The sequence below is a fragment of the Muntiacus reevesi genome, chromosome 3 (assembly GCF_963930625.1).
Source record: "Muntiacus reevesi chromosome 3, mMunRee1.1, whole genome shotgun sequence".
In the NCBI taxonomy this organism is placed as follows: Eukaryota; Metazoa; Chordata; class Mammalia; order Artiodactyla; family Cervidae; genus Muntiacus; species Muntiacus reevesi.
Genome location: NC_089251.1, coordinates 12563105 through 12571436, shown reverse-complemented (window position 1 = coordinate 12571436; position 8332 = coordinate 12563105).

Genomic DNA, 8332 nt, shown 5'->3' with positions numbered 1-8332 from the left:
TGAAATTAACATAATAAATGAACTTTACTTCAATAAAAAGAAATAATAAAAGCTACCCAAGCAGGTAAAAGCAATAAACATTGGAATGTGTTCAAGAGGCAGTGAAAAGCCCCATGGAACTTGTGTAACTTGAAAGCAAGAAGAATAAGATCAGAAAAATAGAGCCTGACCTCAGTCACTACAGCCACCCTCAATGGTGCACCTGAAGAGACTCAGGATGAGAAAGCACAGAACACTGGCCCCAGACAGCTGAGTTTCATATCAAAGGAATGATTTTGAAACTGCAGAAATGTGTCTCTGGGGGTTTCGAGGAACTCCTGTTCATTATGTCAGCAGAGGGAGAATTCAGCGAGAGCCAAAGTGATTGATAGATACGAACTGATTTATTAGAATAGGACACAGGCGAGGCTTACAACTGGGCAGACAAGAGGGTGCTAGTCCAAGAACTTAGTGGGCTTCAATTTTATAATCAATGGAAAATTGGGGAGAGAAAGAAGACCACTTTCTTCCTCATTCTAAAGTAAATGTCAAGCTTCCGTCATTAGCTCCTCCTACATATCGGACAGAGGAGTTTTCTTGTCCTTACATGATCAAGCCAGGACATTTGAGGCACAATGGAAATGAGCAAAAATGAGGTACTGTATACTAAAATGGTAAATAATCTCAGGTTTCAGTAGAATTTCACCCTTTCCTTATATTTTTGCTTTAAGTGTGCACAGAGAAGCATGCCCCAGGAATCTTTAACTTACTGAGTCATTGGGCCTGAGCCTTATTCCACCATTGTTTTATTTGGGGGGGGCGTGTCTCATGCTTCTGTTACCTGGTTTTGTTGCTAGGAGAGCCCGCTTGGTTTCGTGGTTAAGCAAACCTGCTTTCTTGAGTAATCATTAACTTACAGGGGTCTCCCATTCTTTTTCCTTTACTCATGATCTCTTAGTGGGATTAACTCCTTAATCACCTACTTTGTCCCTATAAATTTCAATAAGCCCTGACTTTCGTATCTTCCCATATAGGGAAAAGTGCTAAATTCATTCATTAAAGATGTCTGGTTTTCTTCAATTAACCACAGTCTTTTATATTTTGACTATTTGATTTTTGTTGTAAAATTTCCTATGTATCTTGGCTCCACCTTAGTTCTTCTGATCAGTCTCCCAGACTGAGGCCCGGGCTTAAGTCCTCAGTTTTGTCTGCTGAATAAAATAAAATTCTCAACAAGAAGGTTGTATATTTTTTTTAATCAACATCAGGCAGCAACATAAATTTGTTTGTATTTCCTGAGTACAATAAATAGTCTCTAGCTACTTACAAAAAGATATATTTCGGTAGGTGAAATAACCTATGGTGCATCCAGGATATTACTCAGCAATTTAAAAAAAATGATCTGCCAAGCCATGAAAACACATGAAAGAAACTTCAATGCAAATACTAACTGAAAGGAGTCAATCTGAAATGGCTACAGTGTATTTCAACAGTGTATTCCAGAAAAGGTAAAACTATGGAGACATTAAAAAGATCAGTAATTACCAGAAGTTGGGGAAGGAAAGAATGAAGAGATGGAGCACAGGTATTTTAAGGCAGTAAAAATTTCCTATGTGATACTCTAAAGAGGAATACACATCATTTTATTTTTGTTGAAACACCTAGAAGGTACACCACCCAGAATGAGGCTTAATGTTAACTACAGACTTTGGGTGATAATGTGTCAATGTGGGGAAAGGTAATACTGGGGGAGCTATGTATATGTAAGGGCAGGGGATAGAAGAAAACTCTCCGTACTTTCTGATGAATTTTCCTGTGAACCTATAACTGCTATAAAAAACAAAGTCCATTTAAATGGAAAATTTGAAAGAAAAAATACAAAATATCTAACTAAAAGTCCTGATTGTTATGCCAAATATTCTTGAGGATAGTGTGGATTACTTAAAGCTAAGTAAGTTGCCCCAATTCACCCATATAATAATTGATGGAACTGGAATTCAAAAACAAGTACTCTGGATTAAGAAGCTGAAGCAATAAAATGTTTAAGGAAGGCAAACAAAAAGTAATTGAAAATGAGGCTCGAAAATGTTAACTCTTGCAAAACCTCATACAGCTTTTAAGAGGCAGAGCCAGTATTCAAATCCACTCAGTCTGACTCCAGATCTTGCCTGGAGACAAGACCTTATTCCTTTCCCTGTAACACTAACCTGCACCTAGAAACAATCATCCATGCAGACATAGAACCTCAGAGATGTCAGAGGCCATCCCCTTTCCTTCCAGCCAATATGCTGACATGCACAGGAGAAGAGGTATGAACAGAGAGCACATAGAGGATATCAGCACACACATGTACATTGCACACATACATGTGCACAAAAACACTTCCACCCTCCAGAACCACGGTCCTACTTCCCTTCCCAGGTGTAGAGGCTATACCTCCAGAGTCCAGATTCCCCAGTCTCCTGGGCACAGAGCTCAGTGAGGGCATCAGGACTGTTCTCCTCTCCTGGGAAGGCTGCAGGGATGATCCCCAGAGGGCTCTGGCTTGTGGGGGTTGTGGGGGAGGACACACCTCTGGGTCTCCCTTCTACCAACAGTTCCCACTATAGGCAGAGAGAAGAACCAGTGCAGTTCTGAACATAGATCTCACCTGCCTCCTTCCTCAGAGATTCAGAGCCTGATCATAACCTGCTGGCAGGACCCCAGGCCTAACCAGGACACTGAGTCTCCTCTGTCAGGTCCACAGGTAGGCAGCAGGATAGACCTTTAAGAACAGAGACTAGGGGTTAACATCTTCATGTGACCTTTTCCTAATCCTTTCTTCTCTCCTTCACCTCAAAAGCCAGTAAACACTGCCTCTTCTCTCTTTTCCCTCTCTCTGCTTTTCATCACATATCACACATTTTTTAAGAAGCTTCTCTGTGTAAAGTGCTGGCCCCTGTCTTAAAGGGCACAAAATGGAGTCAGCAGGAGAACAAGTGAACAAGACAATTAAGATAATGCAGGTGTTAAGAGGATACATCCTGAATCTGGCTCCTCTACCACCGAGTTGTGTGGCATTAACCAGATCACTTCAGCTACCTTGCCTCACTTTCATTACCTGTAAAATGAGATGCTGTAATGACTAAATGTCTTAACATGTGTGACGTGCTCAGAACAGTGTCTGAGATATATAAGCACTATGGAATTGTTAGCTATTTTATGACCTTGATGGAGAATGTACATGGAAAGGGGCTACGGTACATGGGGATCTCAAGGTGGAGGCATCTGGGGGAGTCATGCCAGCTCAGCGGAGGAAAAAGAGATCTGTTTTCAGAAGTCCCAGTTTAAGCACCTCTGGTGGATCAGTATGTTGAGACAGAGGGAAGACAATAATACAGAAGGGAATCCAATAGGCATATTTGAAAAGTACGCCTGCCTTGTCATCTAGAATGGAACAGCTGGGAAGGGCTAGGTAAAGATTTAACCTGCTATAGGAGTGAAAATTAGGCAGAAAATTGGGGAGGGAAAACCATCCTGAAAAGCACCCCTGCAGACTCTTATGTAGGTTATATCACTTCAGGAGACTATACACTTGTGTGTCTTACTGCTGGTAGTGGGAACAGCACTGGGAGGGTCCAAGAGAAATTTCAAGATCAGGTCCTGATGGTGGGAAAGCAGAGAACCAGTCTTCATTCAGAATCTGCCAGAGCTGCAGTCCAACCATTCCTCTCCAAAAAGAAGGAAGAGAGCTGAGCATAAAGATTTCTGGAATGAGAGGTAGAAATGGGAGCAGAAAGCAGGGGAAATGACAGGATCCCAGTGTGTGGGAGACAAGGATGGAGGAGGAGGAACAGGTAAGCAAGGATGCTGAACGCAGTTTGCAGGAAGGAAGGACTGCTGCCTACAAAGGACTGGCCTCTTTCGCTCTTTACCATACAATGATGGTTTGGGAAAGAAGTCTGATAAAGTAGTTTAAAACTTATGATTTGAAATCAAACATACCTAGATTTTAAGTGTCAGATATACCAGCTTTGTGACCCTCTGAACTTCAGTCTCTTAATCTATAAAAAAAAAAAAAAAAAAGGATGATACGATCATGGCAAATAGATGGGGAAACAGTGGAAACAGTGGCTGACTTTATTTTCTGGGCTCCAAAATCACTGCAGATGGTAATTGCAGCCATGAAATTAAAAGACGTTTACTCCTTGGAAGGAAAGTTATGGCCAACCTAGACAGCATATTGAAAAGCAGTGACATTACTTTGTCAACAAAGATCCGTCTAGTCAAGGCTATGGTGTTTTCAGTGGTCATGAATGGATGTGAGAGTTGGACTATAAAGAAAGCTGAGTACCAAAGAATTGATGCTTTTGAACTGTGGTGTTGGAGAAGACTATTGAGAGTCCCTTGGACTGCAAGGAGATCCAACCAGTCCATCCTAAAGGAGATCAGTCCTGGGTGTTCATTGGAGGGACTGATGTTGAAGCTGAAACTCCAATACTTTGGCCACCTCATGCGAAGAAACTGACTCATTTGAAAAGACCCTGATGCTGGGAGGGATTGAGGGCAGGAGAAGAAGAGGACAACAGAGGATGAGATGGTTGGATGGCATCACCGACTCAATGGACATGGGTTTGGGTGGACTCCAGGACTTGGTGTTGGACAGGGAGGCCTGGCATGCTGCAGTTCATGGGGTCACAAAGAGTCGGACACAACTGAGCGACTGAACTAAGAACTAACTAAGGCTACTAACATCACAGTGCTATTGTATGGATTACATGAGACAAGTGCTAAGCACAGAATCTGTTCAATAAATATCCAGTAATTTTTTTCAGTTTAGTCACTTTTCAGCTGTCCTTGCCTACTCGTGGGAGCAGGTACATGAATATTGGGTAATTTTGCACCAGTGTATTGTCTGGTAGCTTAGACACAATTTAGCAACTAAAGCATCACCACCATTGCCTGGTGGCTCAGATTGTAAAGCATTTACCTGCAGTGTGGGAGACTCAGGTTCGAACCCTGGGTCAGGAAGATTCCCTGGAGAAGGGAATGTCTATTCACTCCAGTATTCTCGCTTGGAGAATTCCATGGGCAGAGGAGCCTGGCAGGCTACAATCCATGGTGTAGCAAAGAATGGGACATGACTGTGACTAACGCTTATTACCTACCAAACACATTTATTTCCTATTCGGGAAGTGCATTTTGTGCTCCCAGTTCCTAATCCCTGGTCAGATGGGCTGGTGCTAACGAAACTGACCTTGCATACCTGGTTAAGAATCAAAGAAAGGAAAATCAATCTGAGATAGCAACTGTCCACAAAGTAGAAAATTCCAGTGGAGAAAGTAGAACACTAAAGAAATAGTCTTTATTTCCCGATTATCAAGGAAGGGAGCAAACCTTTCAAGTATGGGTAGTGTGATCTAAAAGGCTTGCAAAAGTTCTGTCCTTCCTGGTCCTTCCCAGTCACAAACTGATGACAAACTGTATTATTTAAATGTCATTTTTCTAGCTTCTTGTATGAGCAATGAAAGTAAACACTGGTGGGTGGCTCAGTGGTAAAGAATCCACCTGCCAATGCAGGAGATACAGGAGATATACATTCGATCCCTGGGTCAGGAAGATCCCCTGGAGGAGGGCATGGCAACCCACTCCAGTATTCTTGCCTAGGAAATCCCTTGGATAAAGGAGCCTGGCAGGTTCCAGCCCATGGGGTCACAAAGAATCAGACACGACTTAACAACTGAGCACACACAGCACATACAGGAAGCTTTATCAAACACTCACTCAACTATCTTTTTTTTTAATTTTACCAGTAATACAAAATGTTTAATTACTAACCATAATCAATTTCATTTAGATAGTATGTTACCATATAAAATGTGTTAGCATAAATTTTCTTAAATAACAGGAAGGTGGTGAATGAATGTAGGGAATTAATAATGAACTTATACATAATCCAATCAAATCATAGAACTATGCTTTTGAAAGAAATGAAAAGTGCTTCCATTTTCACTCTTAAATTGACTGTGAATCAAAACCCCTTATTTCTTCATAACCATCAGAAAGCCTTGATAAGGCGGCATCCTACCTCTCTGCCTCGTGTGGGTCATGCGATACCAACACCATGGGAAGGAGGCTAAATATTTGGGAAGGGGCACAGGCAGTTCATTTCTGAACTCTAACACACTCATTCTCTTTTTTCCCGTCTTATCTTTTATTTTTCTATTATTAATTTCTATTGGAGGATAATTGCTTTACAAAGCTGTGCTGGTCTCTGCCGAACACTAACTCAAGTCAGTCATAATTTTATATATATATATATACCCCTAATTATATATATATCCATAATTTCATATATATCCCTAATTTTGTATATACCCATAATTATATATATCCATAATTTTATATATATACATGTATATGTATATATATATATATGCCCAAAACATGAGGAAATAGACAAAGTTATCAATTTAAACTAAATGGAAAGGGGACTAACTACCGCCCTTAAAAATTTCACATAGATCTGAGGAATGCAGGTGCAGGTCCAAGGCAGGTCAACCCTTTACCACTGGGAAAACAAAGTCTTAGAGTGAGATAAAAGACACAGTGAAAGACATGGGGAAAGAATCCAGAGTCAAATGAATACATTGCCCAAGAGTGAGTCTCAGATTAGGAGTATCTACTAAAATTTTCTGTGCTCATACTCTTCAACTCAGCATTCCATCCCTTAGAATATATTCTGTATCATACTAACTCTCTCATGAGTGTGAAATATTTATATACAAAAGTACCCATTGTAACACTGTCTATGGAGGAGAAAAAGTATTATGAATAATATGACCCCATTTCTGAATATGTGTATATAGATAACTGTGTATAAAGTAACTGGAAAATATGCACATATCTCTAGCTCTCTGGGAAGTGGAATTTTAGGGAACATTCATCTTTAATTATAAAATTAATAAAAGAAACATGTGTCCCTTTTGTGAACACATAATGTAAGGTGAAACATGGAAGGAACTTCACAGTTCATCCCTTCATTCTCACTTCAGGAGGCAACTACAATACATAACCACACACACCACAACAAACACAACATATAAAGGAGATAACTTTCTTTACAAAAATAAGATTTCTCTGTACCCATTTTTCTGCAACTTGCTTTTGTCACTTAACAAAATATCACAGAGAGCAGTGTAACAGTGATAACATAGCTTACCAATGAATAGCTCCTGCTCTGCCATTGGACTGCCTGAATTCAAATCTCAGCTCTACCACTTACTAACTGTGGGATCTAGTAAGTTAATTGACTTTGCTAAACTATATTTTAATCTTTAAAGTAGGAATAATAGTGCATATCTCTCAAGATTTGGAGACATTAGAATGATAACAGCCAAAGTACCTAGCATGTAGCATATATTGAGTGTTAATAAATGTTGACTAGCATCAGTCATCTACATTCTTTAGAGACTGTGTGATAGTAAGTAATGAAAATTCACTATAATTATTATAATAATTCAACTACATATGAATATTTAGGTTGGGTTATCATTGTGTTTTGTTTGTTTTATCATACTGTTTTATCTGGTATTATAAGCAATATTACAATAAAAATATGTGTACATATCCTTGTGCTACAGATATGACCATTTTAAAAGGATAGCTTCCTACAAGTGTAATCATTGGATAAGGAGAGGCAGGTTTTCAAATCCGATGGAGACTATCAAAAGGTTTATACTGATAATTGTCTCACCATCAGTATGTGGAGATTTCCCTTTGGATATTGTTCAAACAATGTTATGGATATTCTGATAAATGATCATTGTACTTAAGTCTAATTTCTCTTTTCTGATTACCAATAAGGTTGAATATCTTACATGTTCTTTTTGGTAAATGTGTTGTAGATATTTTCTTTGAGTCAATAGCTTATATTTTCGCTATTCTTGTGGTCTCTTTGGGGGTAATGTTCATATTTTTTAGTATGGTATTTTGTCATTCTTACTTCTACAACTTTTTTCTTGCCTGGAATGGCATCCCCATCCTGAGACCATAAAAATGTGCTCCTTTATTTTTTCCTAATTAATATATTTTATGTTTTTGATTCTTAATGTTTAGGTAATTAATTCATATGGGTTTGTGCAGCTGAGAGAGAAATCCAGCATCATTTTTACCAAATGTTTAGCCAATTATCATAAATGTCACTTGATAGTCCATCCTTTCTCCATTACTATGAAATGAATCCTTATTATATATTAAGTTCCATATAGATCTAGATCTATGTATATGTATAAATACAGGCATACAAACTTCTTTGTTGGTCCATTGACTTTTTACCTCTATGTATACCATTACCTTGTTGTTTTTCATTTCT